We start from the raw sequence: 12,304 nt of genomic DNA on the forward strand, positions 1-12,304 counted from the left end.
AGAGCAGTCGGAACTCTTTTTTTTTTTTTTTTTTTTTGGAGCTGGGGACCGAACCCAGGGCCTTGCGCTTGCTAGGCAAGCGCTCTGCCGCTGAGCTAAATCCCCAACCCCCAACCCCCAGTCAGTACTCTTAACCTCTGAGCCATCTCTCCAGCCCCACATCCCTCTTTCTTCCTCTTCTTCCTCCTCCTCCTTCTCCTCCTCCTCCTCTTCCTCCTCCCCTCCTCCTCCCCTCCTCCTCCTCTTCCTCCTCTTCCCCCTTCTTCTTTTTTGTAATAGCCCTGGCTGCCCTGGAACTTACTTTGTAGACCAGGCTACCCTTAAGCTCAGAGAATTGCCTGCCTCTGCCTCTCGAGTGCTGGGGTTACAGGCGTGCACCAGTACACTTGGTTTTATGTGCTGCCGGGGATGGAACCCGGGCCTTCATGCCTGCTAGGCAAGCACTCTCCCAACAGAGCCATGCCCCCAGCTTTGTTTGTTGTCAGATGGATGGGATTTGCTGTGTTGCCCCGGACCGAGTGCTTGACCTCAGTTGTCATCTTCCTGCGTAGCTAGAACTAAAGGTGAGTGACATCACAGCTGTCTGATTTCTGTCCATCCTTCCATCCGGCATCCATGTGTTTCCCGTGTACATGAGAATTTGCACATCCTGAGCATGGCCTCTCCCGCTGAACCACACCCCTCCAAACTGCCTTTATTGAATATATTAACGTGTCTAGTGAGGTTAGAACTTGTTACCCCTGAAGGATATCTAAGTTCCAATATGTTCTTGTTTTACTAAGAAACAGCAAATAGGACCAGAGAGATGACTTAGCAGAGGACCTGGGCTGGGTCCCCAGGACTGATGGGTACACTGAATAAGGGCCATGGTTCTAACATCCTAATTTCCAAGCCGGGAGAGTGGAAATGTTATCATTTCCCCCTGGCCTTGGGAAATCCTCTTCCCCTCTTGTGGTGACTCCTAGAATTACCATTACCATAGAAATCATGGATCTACAGGGACTCCTGTAGGAGTCTCCAAGGACTCTGAGAGACTAAAGGCACTCAAGTCAGTGCTCCCTGAGCTGCTCTTCCAAAACCCCACTTATGACAGAGTGTGCTAATGAATGCTTTCAACGTTCAAAAGAGTACAGCCAAGCTGGCACAGTGGTGACACACCATAATCCTACCTCTGGGGAGGTGGAGGCAGGAGGATCGGGAGTTGGAGGTCATCCTTGGCTACACAGTGAGCCTGAGGCCAGCCATATAAAAATATACAGCTTGCTAAAGTGCCTGCTTCACAACCTGAAGACTTGAGTTCTGGTCCCCATTGGTACTGGAGGCCCAGAGACCGGTGGATCCCTGGAGTTCATTCGTTTACAAACCTTGATTAATTAGTCAGTGAGTTCCCGGCTCAGTGAAAGACCCTGAGGCATGGGAGGAAGAAGTTTGAGAAGGGCATGGTGGGGGTTGTGTGAATTGCTTGTGTCTCCATCCCAGAATCCCAGCGCTTGGGAGCGGAGTCAGACAGGTCTCTATGAGAATGAGGCCAGCCTGGTCTACACAATGAGTTCCAGGCTAGCCAGAGCTACATAGTGAGATTGTGAGGCCCTGACTCTAAAAAACAAAGAAAAGAAAAACAAACAAGCAAATGAAACCTAAGAAAGAGAAAAGAAGGTGGGATACCCAAAGATACCTCATTGGGTAAAGTCTGACGTTTTTGTTTTTCTGAGACAGGATTTTTCTGTGTAGCCCTGGCTGTCTTGGAACTTTTTCTATGGACCAGGCTGGCCTTGAACTCCCAGAAATCCACAAGTCTCTGCCTCCTGAGTGTTGGGATATATACATACACACACACACACACACACACACGCACACACACACACACACACACACACACACACACACACACACACACACACACACACACACAGAGGCACTGATAATAACAACCTGAAATGAACAGGTTGATTCACTAGACTTGTGTCCTTGTTTGGACTCAGGTTCTCATGTAGCCCAGGTTAGCCTCCAACTTGCTATGTAATTGAGGTCAGTCCTTTCCTGCCTCTCAGGCCTATGTCAGTCCGATTAGACTTACTGGACATTAAAATCTTCTGCTCTGTCATAGATGCCAGGAAGAGAGATTCTTGTTGTTTGTGACTTGGTTTCACCATCTAAACCTGGTTGGCTCAGAACTCGTAATTTTCACCCCTCTAACTCCCCAGAGATCTGGGACAACAGGTACGTCACATGCACAGCCTACACATGTTTATGACAAGTGAGCAAGGCCCAGAAAGTGTTAAGAATGAATATGTATGGGCTGGAGAGATGGATCAGCGGTTAAGAGCGCTGACTGCTCTTCCAGAGGTCCTGAGTTCAAATCCCAGCAACCACATGGTGGCTCACAACCATCTGTAATGGGATCTGACGCCCTCTTCTGGTGTGTCTGAAGACAGTGACAGTGTACTCATATAAATAAAATAAATAAATCTAAAAAAAAAAAAAAAAAAAGGAGGTGTTGCCTTACTGGGAGAAATGTGTCACCATGGGGTGGGCTTTGAGGTGCTATGTCCTGGTTCAGAAGAGACCGTCCTGGCTGCCTGTGGAAAACAGTCTCCTCCTAGCTACCTTCTGATCAAGATATAGAATTCTTGGCTCTCCAACATCAAGTCTGCCTGCACAATGCCATGCTTCCCACCATGATGGTAATGGACTGAACTTAGGAAACTGTAAGCCAGTCCCAGTGAAATGTTTTCCTTTTTTTTTTTTCTTTTTTTTTTTTTCCTTTTTCTTTTTTTCAGAGCTGGGGACCGAACCCAGGGCCTTGCGTTTGCTAGGCAAGCGCTCTACCACTGAGCTAAATCCCCAACCCCAAATGTTTTCCTTTTTAAGAGTCGCCTGGATCATGGTGTCTCTTCACAGCAATAAAAACCCGACTAAGACGATATAAAAAAAAAGAATGAGGGGCTGGGGATTTAGCTCAGTGGTAGAGCGCTTACCTAGGAAGCGCAAGGCCCTGGGTTCGGTCCCCAGTTCCGGAAAAAAAAAAAAAAGAACCAAAAAAAAAAAAAAATGAGGGGCTGGGGATTTAGCTCCTGGGTTCGGTCCCCAGCTCCGAAAAAAAAGAACCAAAAAAAAAAAAAAAAAAAAAAAAGAATGAGTCTACTCAACAGTGAGAGGACTCATCAAGAAACAGGCAAAAGATTTGTACAGGGTCTTCTCTAAAAAAGATACACACACAATAAAAGCAAGAAACCCCACAATAAAAGCAAGGGTCAGAATGGACCATGCAAATTAAAAGCACACTGCGCGGGGTTGGGGATTTAGCTCAGTGGTAGAGCTAGAGCGCTTGCCTAGCAAGCACAAGGCCGTGGGTTCAGTCCCCAGCTCTGAAAGAAAAAACAACAAAAAACGCACACTGCGCTCTCTGAAGGCAGAAGCAGGAGATAAGCACTCCTAGCTGCACCTGTTCAGTCTCCCACGGTGCGGTGCGCACCGCACTGTAAAAACAGCGAGTGTAGGGAGAGGCAGAGGCAAACCTCAGGTTTCAGAACACTAGGGTGGGGCTGGGGACACTTTGCACTACGCACATGGGGAAGTCCTTAGGTGTGCTAGGCTGAACAGGGAACTGTCGGGGCCAGCACCGACACAGTACCGAGAATCGGGCGAAAGCCTACAGGATGAAAGAAACACACACACACACACACACACACACACACACACACACAGGTTATCATGTCAAGCCAGGAGAGGAAGAGAGGAAGAGAGGAAGAGATAGAGAGAGAGAGAGAGAGAGAGAGAGAGAGAGAGAGAGAGAGAGAGAGAGAGAGAGGTTGAAGAAGTGATTCAGCATTGGCTTCCCTTCCAGAGGACCCAGGTTCAATTCTCAGCAACCACATGGCAACTCGTAACCCCAGTTCTAAGAAACCCATGTCCTCCTTTGGCCTCCGTGGGCACAGCATGCACAGAATACACAGACGCACACGCAGGCAAAACACCCATAAGTATTAAAAAAAAAAATGGCATGCTGTTGGGTGTAGCCGCTCGCACCTATATAACTACTGCATTCTGAAGGCCGAGGTAGGAGAATCGAGACCAGCCCGGTTGGCATAGTGAAATCCGAGCCACCGGGCTGAAAGATGTGCCCAGGCGTTGGAGTGCTTGTCTAACATGGAGGAAGCCTGAGTCTGACCTCAGCACCACATAAACCAGGCGTGGTGGCACAAGCCTGAAATCCCAGGACGTGGGAGGCAGAGGGAGGAGGATGAGAGGGTCACAGTGAGTTTGAGGCCAGACTGGACTACACGAGACCCTGTCTCTAAAAGATAACAAACAAATAAATGACAACATGACCGGACAAGACATGGTGTGCAGGGGTTGGGGATGTAGCTCAGTGGTAGAGCGCTTGCCTAGGAAGCACAAGGCCCTGGGTTCGGTCCCCAGTTCCGAAAAAAAAAGAACCAAAAAAAAAAAAACAAAACAAAACAACTAAAAAGTTAATTTAAAAATGTACTTATTTTCTTTTTTATGTTTTTTGGGACAGGGTCTGGCCTTGAACTCACAAAGATCCACCTGCCTCTGCCTCCTGAGTGCTGGGATTCAATGTGTGTGTGCCACGACATCCTGCAAAAATAAAAAAAAATTTTTTTTCTTTAAATTTGTAAATTGTTCTTCACCAAAAACTTTCATTCTTCAAATAAAACAATGAGTCACATATCTGGAACACACACACACACACACACACACACACACACACACACACACACACACAGGACAATAGATAGATACGTGGGGTTCTCTGCAATCTGTAGAACTGACTCCATTGAAGGAGGTGGCGAAGGTTCGCAGGAGCAGAAGCAGACAGAAACAGTGCCTTTGTGAGAAAGGCTCAGTAACATTTGTCATCAGGAAATGCAGACTAAACTCACACTCCACACCCACCAGCCTGACTATATTTAAAGCAACTGATACCACTGTCCAAGCCCAGGTGTCCAACCTTGTGACCCTTCCACCTGGTATTGTCATCTACAAATGTGTTGGGCCTCGTTCACAGCCTGCCTTGGACCCATGTAGCCAGTTAGACACACCGGAAGTGACAACCGGATGGATGTTCATGCATTCCTGGTAGGAAAGGAAAGTGGTCAGCTACTTTGGCAAACATTTAGTGTTTCATTATATATATATATGCATGTATATGTATGTATATGTATATGTATGTATATATATATATATGAATTTCTTTGGGTAGCTCTGGTTGTTCTGGAACTTGCTCTGTAGACCAGGCTGGTCTTGAACTCAGAGATTCACCTGCTTCCGTCCCTGGAGTGCTGGGATTAAAGGTGTGTGTCACCAAGTCTGATTTTCTTTCTTTCTTTTTTATTTTTTCAAGACAGAGTTTTGCTCTGTAGCCCAGGATGACCTCAGACATGTAGTACGTTGGTTTGTCTGTAGCAGGACTCGTTGTCCTGGGACTCACTGTGTAGACCTCAAACTCACAGAAATCTACCTTCCTTGATCTCCTGAATTGGGATTAAAGGCAAGCCACCACTTCTGGTCATACATACATACACACACATACACGTAGATACACATACACACACACACACACACAGGCACATGTACATACACATTACACATACACATCTTTATTTTATATGTGCTTTGCACACACACATATACACACACACATTATATATGTGGCACATGTGTTCCTGGTGCCACCTAAGGTCAGATGTGGATGTTGTGTCTGTGAACTGCCACGTAGGTGTTGGGAATTGAACCTTAGTCCTTTGGAAGAGCAGCCAGTGTTCTTAACCACTGAGCCATGTCTCCAGTCCCTCATGTAGTCTAACTTCTGCCTTCCATGCTAAGATTACACTGGGCTGTCACTTTTGTTTCTTTGTTGACTGGGGGACAAGCTTCTTCAAGCTCATGACAGTGGCTGACAACACTGCTGGGCTGACAACACTGGTTTTCAGTAACCTTTCTTTCTTCTTTTACACTGTTATGTGTAGATTCGTGTGTACTGAGGCCGGAAGTGTTAGGCCTCCTGGATTAGACTTATGGGTGGTTGTGAGTCGTCTGATATGGGTGTTGGGACTTGAACCTGGTCCTCTGGAAGAGAACTATATGCTTTAACCACTAAGTCATCCCTCTAGCCCTAAGTAGTGTTCTTTAAGTCATGTTCTTTTTCTTTTTCTTTTTTTCTTTTTTGGTTCTTTTTTTCGGAGCTGGGGACCGAACCCAGGGCCTTGCGCTCGCTAGGCAAGCGCTCTACCACTGAGCTAAATCCCCAACCCCTCTTTTTCTTTTTTTAAAGATTTATTTATTTTATGTAAGTACACTGTAGCTGTCTTCAGACACCAGAAAAGGGCATCAGATCCCATGTCAGATGGTTGTGAGCCACCATGTGGTTGCTGGGATTTGAACTCAGGACCTCTGGAAGAGCAGTCAGTGCTCTTAACCGCTGAGCCATCTCTCCAGCCCTAAGTCATGGTCTTAGACATGATTTACTGACTTGGTCACACTTGGAAACCAGCAGGCACCATCCTAAAAGAATCTTTCCTACTCTCACCAGACTCCCGAGTCATTACCATGGCGTCTCATCAGAAAGCTCGGAGAAAGCAGAGCAGAATGTAGGGAGCCAGGGTCTTCCATGAACAACCCTGGGTCATTCCACTGTTTTCACAGTCACTTCATAACCACTGTACAGTCTAAGATTCATCTCTACTCCGCCCCGTATCTGGAGACTAGTGTGTATTACCTTTGTTAAATATCATCCAATTGTACGTTAAAACCTTGTGCATTTTTCTTGGCTGTAAATGAAAACCCAACATAACGAATGTAGACACAGGCATGAAACTTCTTCCCGGTCTGTTAGACTGAGTCGGAGTTTATGAAGAGAATCCTTTGTCCCAGTCAGCTGTAAGAACTGGGCACTGCGCCCCCTGGAGGTAACACATCAGCACAGCCCTCGCTGCTGACAGAGCAACTCTCTGAGGTGAACAACTGACAGTAGGCTTCCTTCAGAACTCTGTGATCTTACCTGGGCATGGTGGCACATGCCTGTGATTCCAGCACTCAGGAGACTGAGGCAAGAGGATTGTGAGTTCGAGGCCAGGCTGACCTACATAACAGGTTCAAGGTCAGTGTGGGCTGTGTAGTGTGTTCCAAACCCTGAAATTTGAAGAAAATTCATCAGGTGTAGGTGTCGTAGGATATACCTTTAACTCTGCAAGGGTAGGTGGATCTCTGTGAGGCTAGCCTAATCTAAAAACCAATTATAATTTGGCTGGCCTCAAACTCATAGAGATCTTCCTGGCCGCCCCCCCCCGCCCCCGCTCCCTCCCTCTGCCCCCACCCCTCCCCCTCCCCCTGCCCCCGCTCCCGCCCCCTCCCTCTGCCCCCACCCCTCCCCCTCCCCCTCCCCCTGCCCCCGCTCCCTCCCTCTGCCCCCACCCCTCCCCCTCCCTCTGCCCCCACCCCTCCCCCTCCCCTGCCCCCACCCCCTTACCCTCCCCCCTGCCCCCTCCCCTCCTCTGCTGAGTGACCTGCTCCTGGCTCCTGGCAGGCGCTCTTTGTTTGCTCATTGGTTTGTGTTGTTTAGAAAGAGGATGGCACTTAGCATAGGCTGACCTCAAATTAACTAGCCAAGGACTACCTGGAACTACTAATCCTCCTGCCTCGGCCTCCCAAATTAGGATTACAGCACCCATTCCACGCTCAGTTTAGGAAGTTTCCGTGTTCCCGTTTCTTCTACTCCCGTTTCTTCTACTCATGGTCGCTGCCAGAGCCTTGACTCCCATTCAACTTTTCCCCCCCTTGGGGATTGAACCTGGGTCCTTACATATGTTAGGCGAGTGCTGTATCACTAAGCTATGCCCCCAGGCCTGTTTCTGCTTTTTAGTTTGAGGTCGTCACAGTAAATTGCTCAAGATAGCATTGAACTCGGACCCTCCTGTCTCAGCCTCCCAAGAAGCTGGAATTCCAGTCCTGAGCTAACAGAGCTGGCTCTGTTGATTCGTTTTTAAAGGGGGCTCTGCCCACTTGGATGCCCACCCCCGAAGCCCCTGCAGAGGCTCTCATAATTAAACTCCATAGCAACAGTAAGGTGATTGGACCCAAGTAAATCCAGCCCCAGGGAGAATTTCCTGCCATGGTTGATTGACCACAGGCCCTTCCCAGATACAAGCTTCACGCTCAGGTCAGCCCACAGCCTTTGGGGCAGGTGTGGAGCCACAGAGAGAGGAGGCAGAGGAAATGACTTATAAAAAGCAGTCTCAGATTGAGTCACATGCATGAGCTAGAGCTCAGAGATCGGTTTGGGGCAGGAAGAGGGGAGCGGAGGCCTTGTGAACGGCTCCCTCTTCCCCCTGGGCTAAGGCTCTTTACTGAAGTCCACTTCTCTCCAGGTCTTGGTGATGGTTTTGCTTCCCCAAATGTAGAATGAAGAAAGACCCTGAGCTAGGAGGCCGGAGCCTGTGATCCGGGAGAAAGGGAGGGTGCCAGCGAATATGTGTTAGCCTGAGCTACTTCTCAGCCATCTTGTTTCACCTGTATAAAAACCAAACCAAACCAAAACCCCAACCAGCAACAACAACAGAAACACAGCAGGCCCTACTCTGAGCTCAAGTTTAAAGATGGGAGCTCTCTGAGTGATGTTGGAGGGTCAGGAGTTTGAGGTCATCCTTGGCTACCTTGAGAGTTAGAGCCTAGCCACTTGAGATTCTGTCTCAAAAAATAAATACATAAATTCCAACAAAACTGAATAGCCTAAACCTGAGCTAACCACTGCTCCAGCCTGCCCGCCCATCCTCCTGGCTGTTTGTTTATATCCTCCACCCATGCTCACAAGAACTGCATGTGGGGGTGCAGGGTGCCCCCTGCCCCCAATTGCAAACTCAAGGACCTGAGTTCAAATCTCAGCATTCGCATGAAAAGTTTGGTGTTGGGGTTGGGAATTTAGCTCAGTGGTAGAGCGCTTGCCTAGCAAGCGCCAGGCCCTGGGTTTGGTCCCCAGCTCCGGAAAAAAAAAAAAAAAGTTTGGTGTTTGGTGGGCAGAGACAGGCACTGGGGCCAATGGCCAGCTAGCATGGCTCAGTGAGCCCTGGGCCGTGAGACCTGTCTTAAAGGACGTGGGCTCCATTTCTGAAGATCACACCGAAGGTTGTTCTCTGGCTTTTTTGAACAGGCACAAACATACAGAAACAGACACAGACAGACACAGACACAGACACACATGCACACACACACACACACACACACACACACACAGACATACACACACATACACACACAGACAGACATGGACAAAGACAGACAGACATAGACAAAGACAGACACAGACAGACAGACAGAAACACACACACACACACACACACACACACACACACACACGAGTGAGGATGGTAAAGTATAGTTTTTGTTTGATATTTGAGGACAAAGAACCACAGGTCTGGGCTGGAGAGATGGTTCAGCGGTTAAGAGCACTGACTGCTCTTCCAGAGGTCCTGAGTTCAATTCCCAGCAACCACATGGTGGCTCACAACCATCTGTAATGAGATCTGGTGCCCTCTTCTGGTGTGTCTGAAGACAGCTATAGTGTACTCACATAAATTAAATAAATCTTAAAAAAAAAAAAAAGAACCACAGGTTCAACTGACTTGATGTCTGGGCTGTGTCCACCCACTGCGGCCTTCCCAAGGGAGCTGAGCAGGAGGGGGAAGGAAAGGAGCACTGCAGGAGTCCTCCCACTCACCTCTCCAAAGTCCTCCCACAGTTCAGTTCCACCCCTTTGCCATCACTGAAGGGGCAGCATCCAGTAAGGCCTCCCTCCTCCTTGTTGAATCATCCCCATCCCCCCAGTCTCCCACAGTTAGTGGGGAACCCCTCTCTCTGTTTCTAGAAATAAAGTGTAGCTCTTCTGAAAAATCTCAGCTCAGAGCAGAGGAACTTTCCAGGGGTGTGGGGACTACCCTGTAGTAAGGTGGATTCTCCACAGCCTGTGATATTTAATCGCTGACCTGTCCAGCAGGTCCAGTTATTCAGGGTCTCGAAGAGGCACTACCTGAGGGTCAAGGCGGGGGAGAAAAGAAGGAGACCAAGCAAGGCTCTGTTGTCAAGGTCTCGTTTATTGGGGCAAGCTTTACAGCTTATAAGGCTTTCAGATAGGGGGAGTGACCTTTGTGAAACACAAAGGAGGGAGGGGCGAGGGCATTCTTCGAAGCAATATCAGGAAGCAAAGAGGTCATGCAGGGGTTGGGGATTTAGCTCAGTGGTACAGCGCTTGCCTAGGAATTGCAAGGCCCTGGGTTCGGTCCCCAGCTCCGAAAAAAAGAACCAAAAAAAAAAAAAAAAAAAAAGAGGTCATGCGGTGGAGAAATCTGGTGTTTGCTCAGGCTGAAACATCCTGTGATTGTTCCCGGAATCTTCCTGTGTCCTGTGCCGTCAGTTTGTGGGAAAGGATTTTGTCCAACAATCTCATAATCTTGCAGCAGCCATCTTAGGGCTGAGTGTTCTGTGACTGTTTAGCTCAGAATGGCTCCCTACATCTCCCCTTTTTTTCTTTTATAGAAGACCATTAAGACTTCCGTGGAGAAACTGGGCAGAGGAGCAAATGACCGAAAGAGGTGTAGCCATCTCTGTCTTAGGATTGACCTCTCTTTTTTTTTTCTTTTTTTTTTTCGGAGCTGGGGACCGAACCCAGGGCCTTGCGCTTGCTAGGCAAGCGCTCTACCACTGAGCTAAATCCCCAACCCCAGGATCAACCTCTCAAACCCCAGCATTACCTGTCGTAGGATTACCTTGTCGTCCTCAAGACTCCATGTCTTAGGTTGGTCAGGGGCTAGAGGAAGTTGCCCATCATTGAGATGGCTACTTTGGGTCATCTTACCATTCCTCCTAAAAGCCCATGGACGAAAGGGTAGGGGCCAGACAGCATTACTTTAGGAGATTGTGGAAGTTGAGCCTCTCTCGATGTATTGAGCCTCACCTCGCCTTGTTCACCGTCTCTCTGGTCATCCTCAGCTGTTCTGGTCTCCAAGCGATGATAATGTACTGAAACAGAATTTCTAGGCAAAACAGAATCTATTTGTGATTTAATAAAGTGTGTGAGTCACTGAAAGGCCCAAGGACCGAAGGAAATCAACAGAAGCAGGCCAACAAGGGGTCCTAAAATCGAAGGCAGCAGGGTAGAGAGCCATGGGGATCAAGGGTTCTGTAATTCCCTGTTCATATCTAACTATTAATCCCTTTCCAGGGAGGAATCCTGTCCTTAACATTTGGTTAGTAATGACCTCATTGGGACTACACATCATCACTCCCATCTGGGAAAGAATATCCCTTCCCCAGAGGTTAACAGGGAGTCCAGAAACTACAAATGGCCTAACCGTGCCTGTATTATTTTCTTTATCTTTCTAGGTCAGGAGCTTTGAACTTTGGAGTGTATCCTGTGTTTGGCCTATCCCTTTTAAATGTGTGGTGGTAGCTTTAGGGGCCAGGTTGAGGGCCAGTGTCTAGAGGAGAGCACCGTTGCATCCACCCCCGTATCTAAAAGGCCCTGAAACTGTTTGCCATCGAGCCAAAGAGACATCATGGTTTTTTTTTGTTTTTTTGGTTTTTTTTTTGTTCTTTTTTTCGGAGCTGGGGACCAAACCCAGGGCCTTGCGCTTCCTAGGCAAGCACTCTACCACTGAGCTAAATCCCCAACCCCCCCTTTTTTTTTAAAAATATTTATTTATTATGTGTGAATATGAGTACACTGTAGCTGTCCTCAGACACACCAGAAGAGGGCATCAGATCCCATTACAGACGGTTGTGAGCCACCATGTGGTTGCTGGGAATTGAACTCAGGACCTCTGGAAGAGCAGCCGGTGCTCTTAACCGCTGAGCCATCTCTCCAGCCTCCATCATGGGTCTTTTATCAGTTAATTTTTGAACCCAATAAACATCTGAAGAGTCAGGGAAGGAGGAACCACGTCCTTCTTCTATGTGAGGGAACTGTCCCATGAAGGGAAGAGGTAGAGCTTGTGCAATGTGTTGTCCGGCCCTAAGCGTTAAGGGGCCCCGCATGGCAGTGGCTAGAAATTTAATTTCTCCAAAATAGTCAGCATCTATTACAGAGGGAAGGATGACAAGTCCTTGAAGAGCACTCGGGGCTCGCCCAATTATTAGGAAAAACATGCCAGGCGGTGGGGGCCCAAACTCTCCAGATTCTATGATAATAGTCCCTTCCTCAGGGGTTATAATCCTGGTGGTGGAGGAACACAGGTCCACTCCTGCACTCCCTGCTGTTGCCCTGGATAAGTTGGCGTTGTAGGAGCTTGAT

The sequence above is a fragment of the Rattus norvegicus genome, chromosome 5 (assembly GCF_036323735.1).
Source record: "Rattus norvegicus strain BN/NHsdMcwi chromosome 5, GRCr8, whole genome shotgun sequence".
NCBI lineage: Eukaryota > Metazoa > Chordata > Mammalia > Rodentia > Muridae > Rattus > Rattus norvegicus.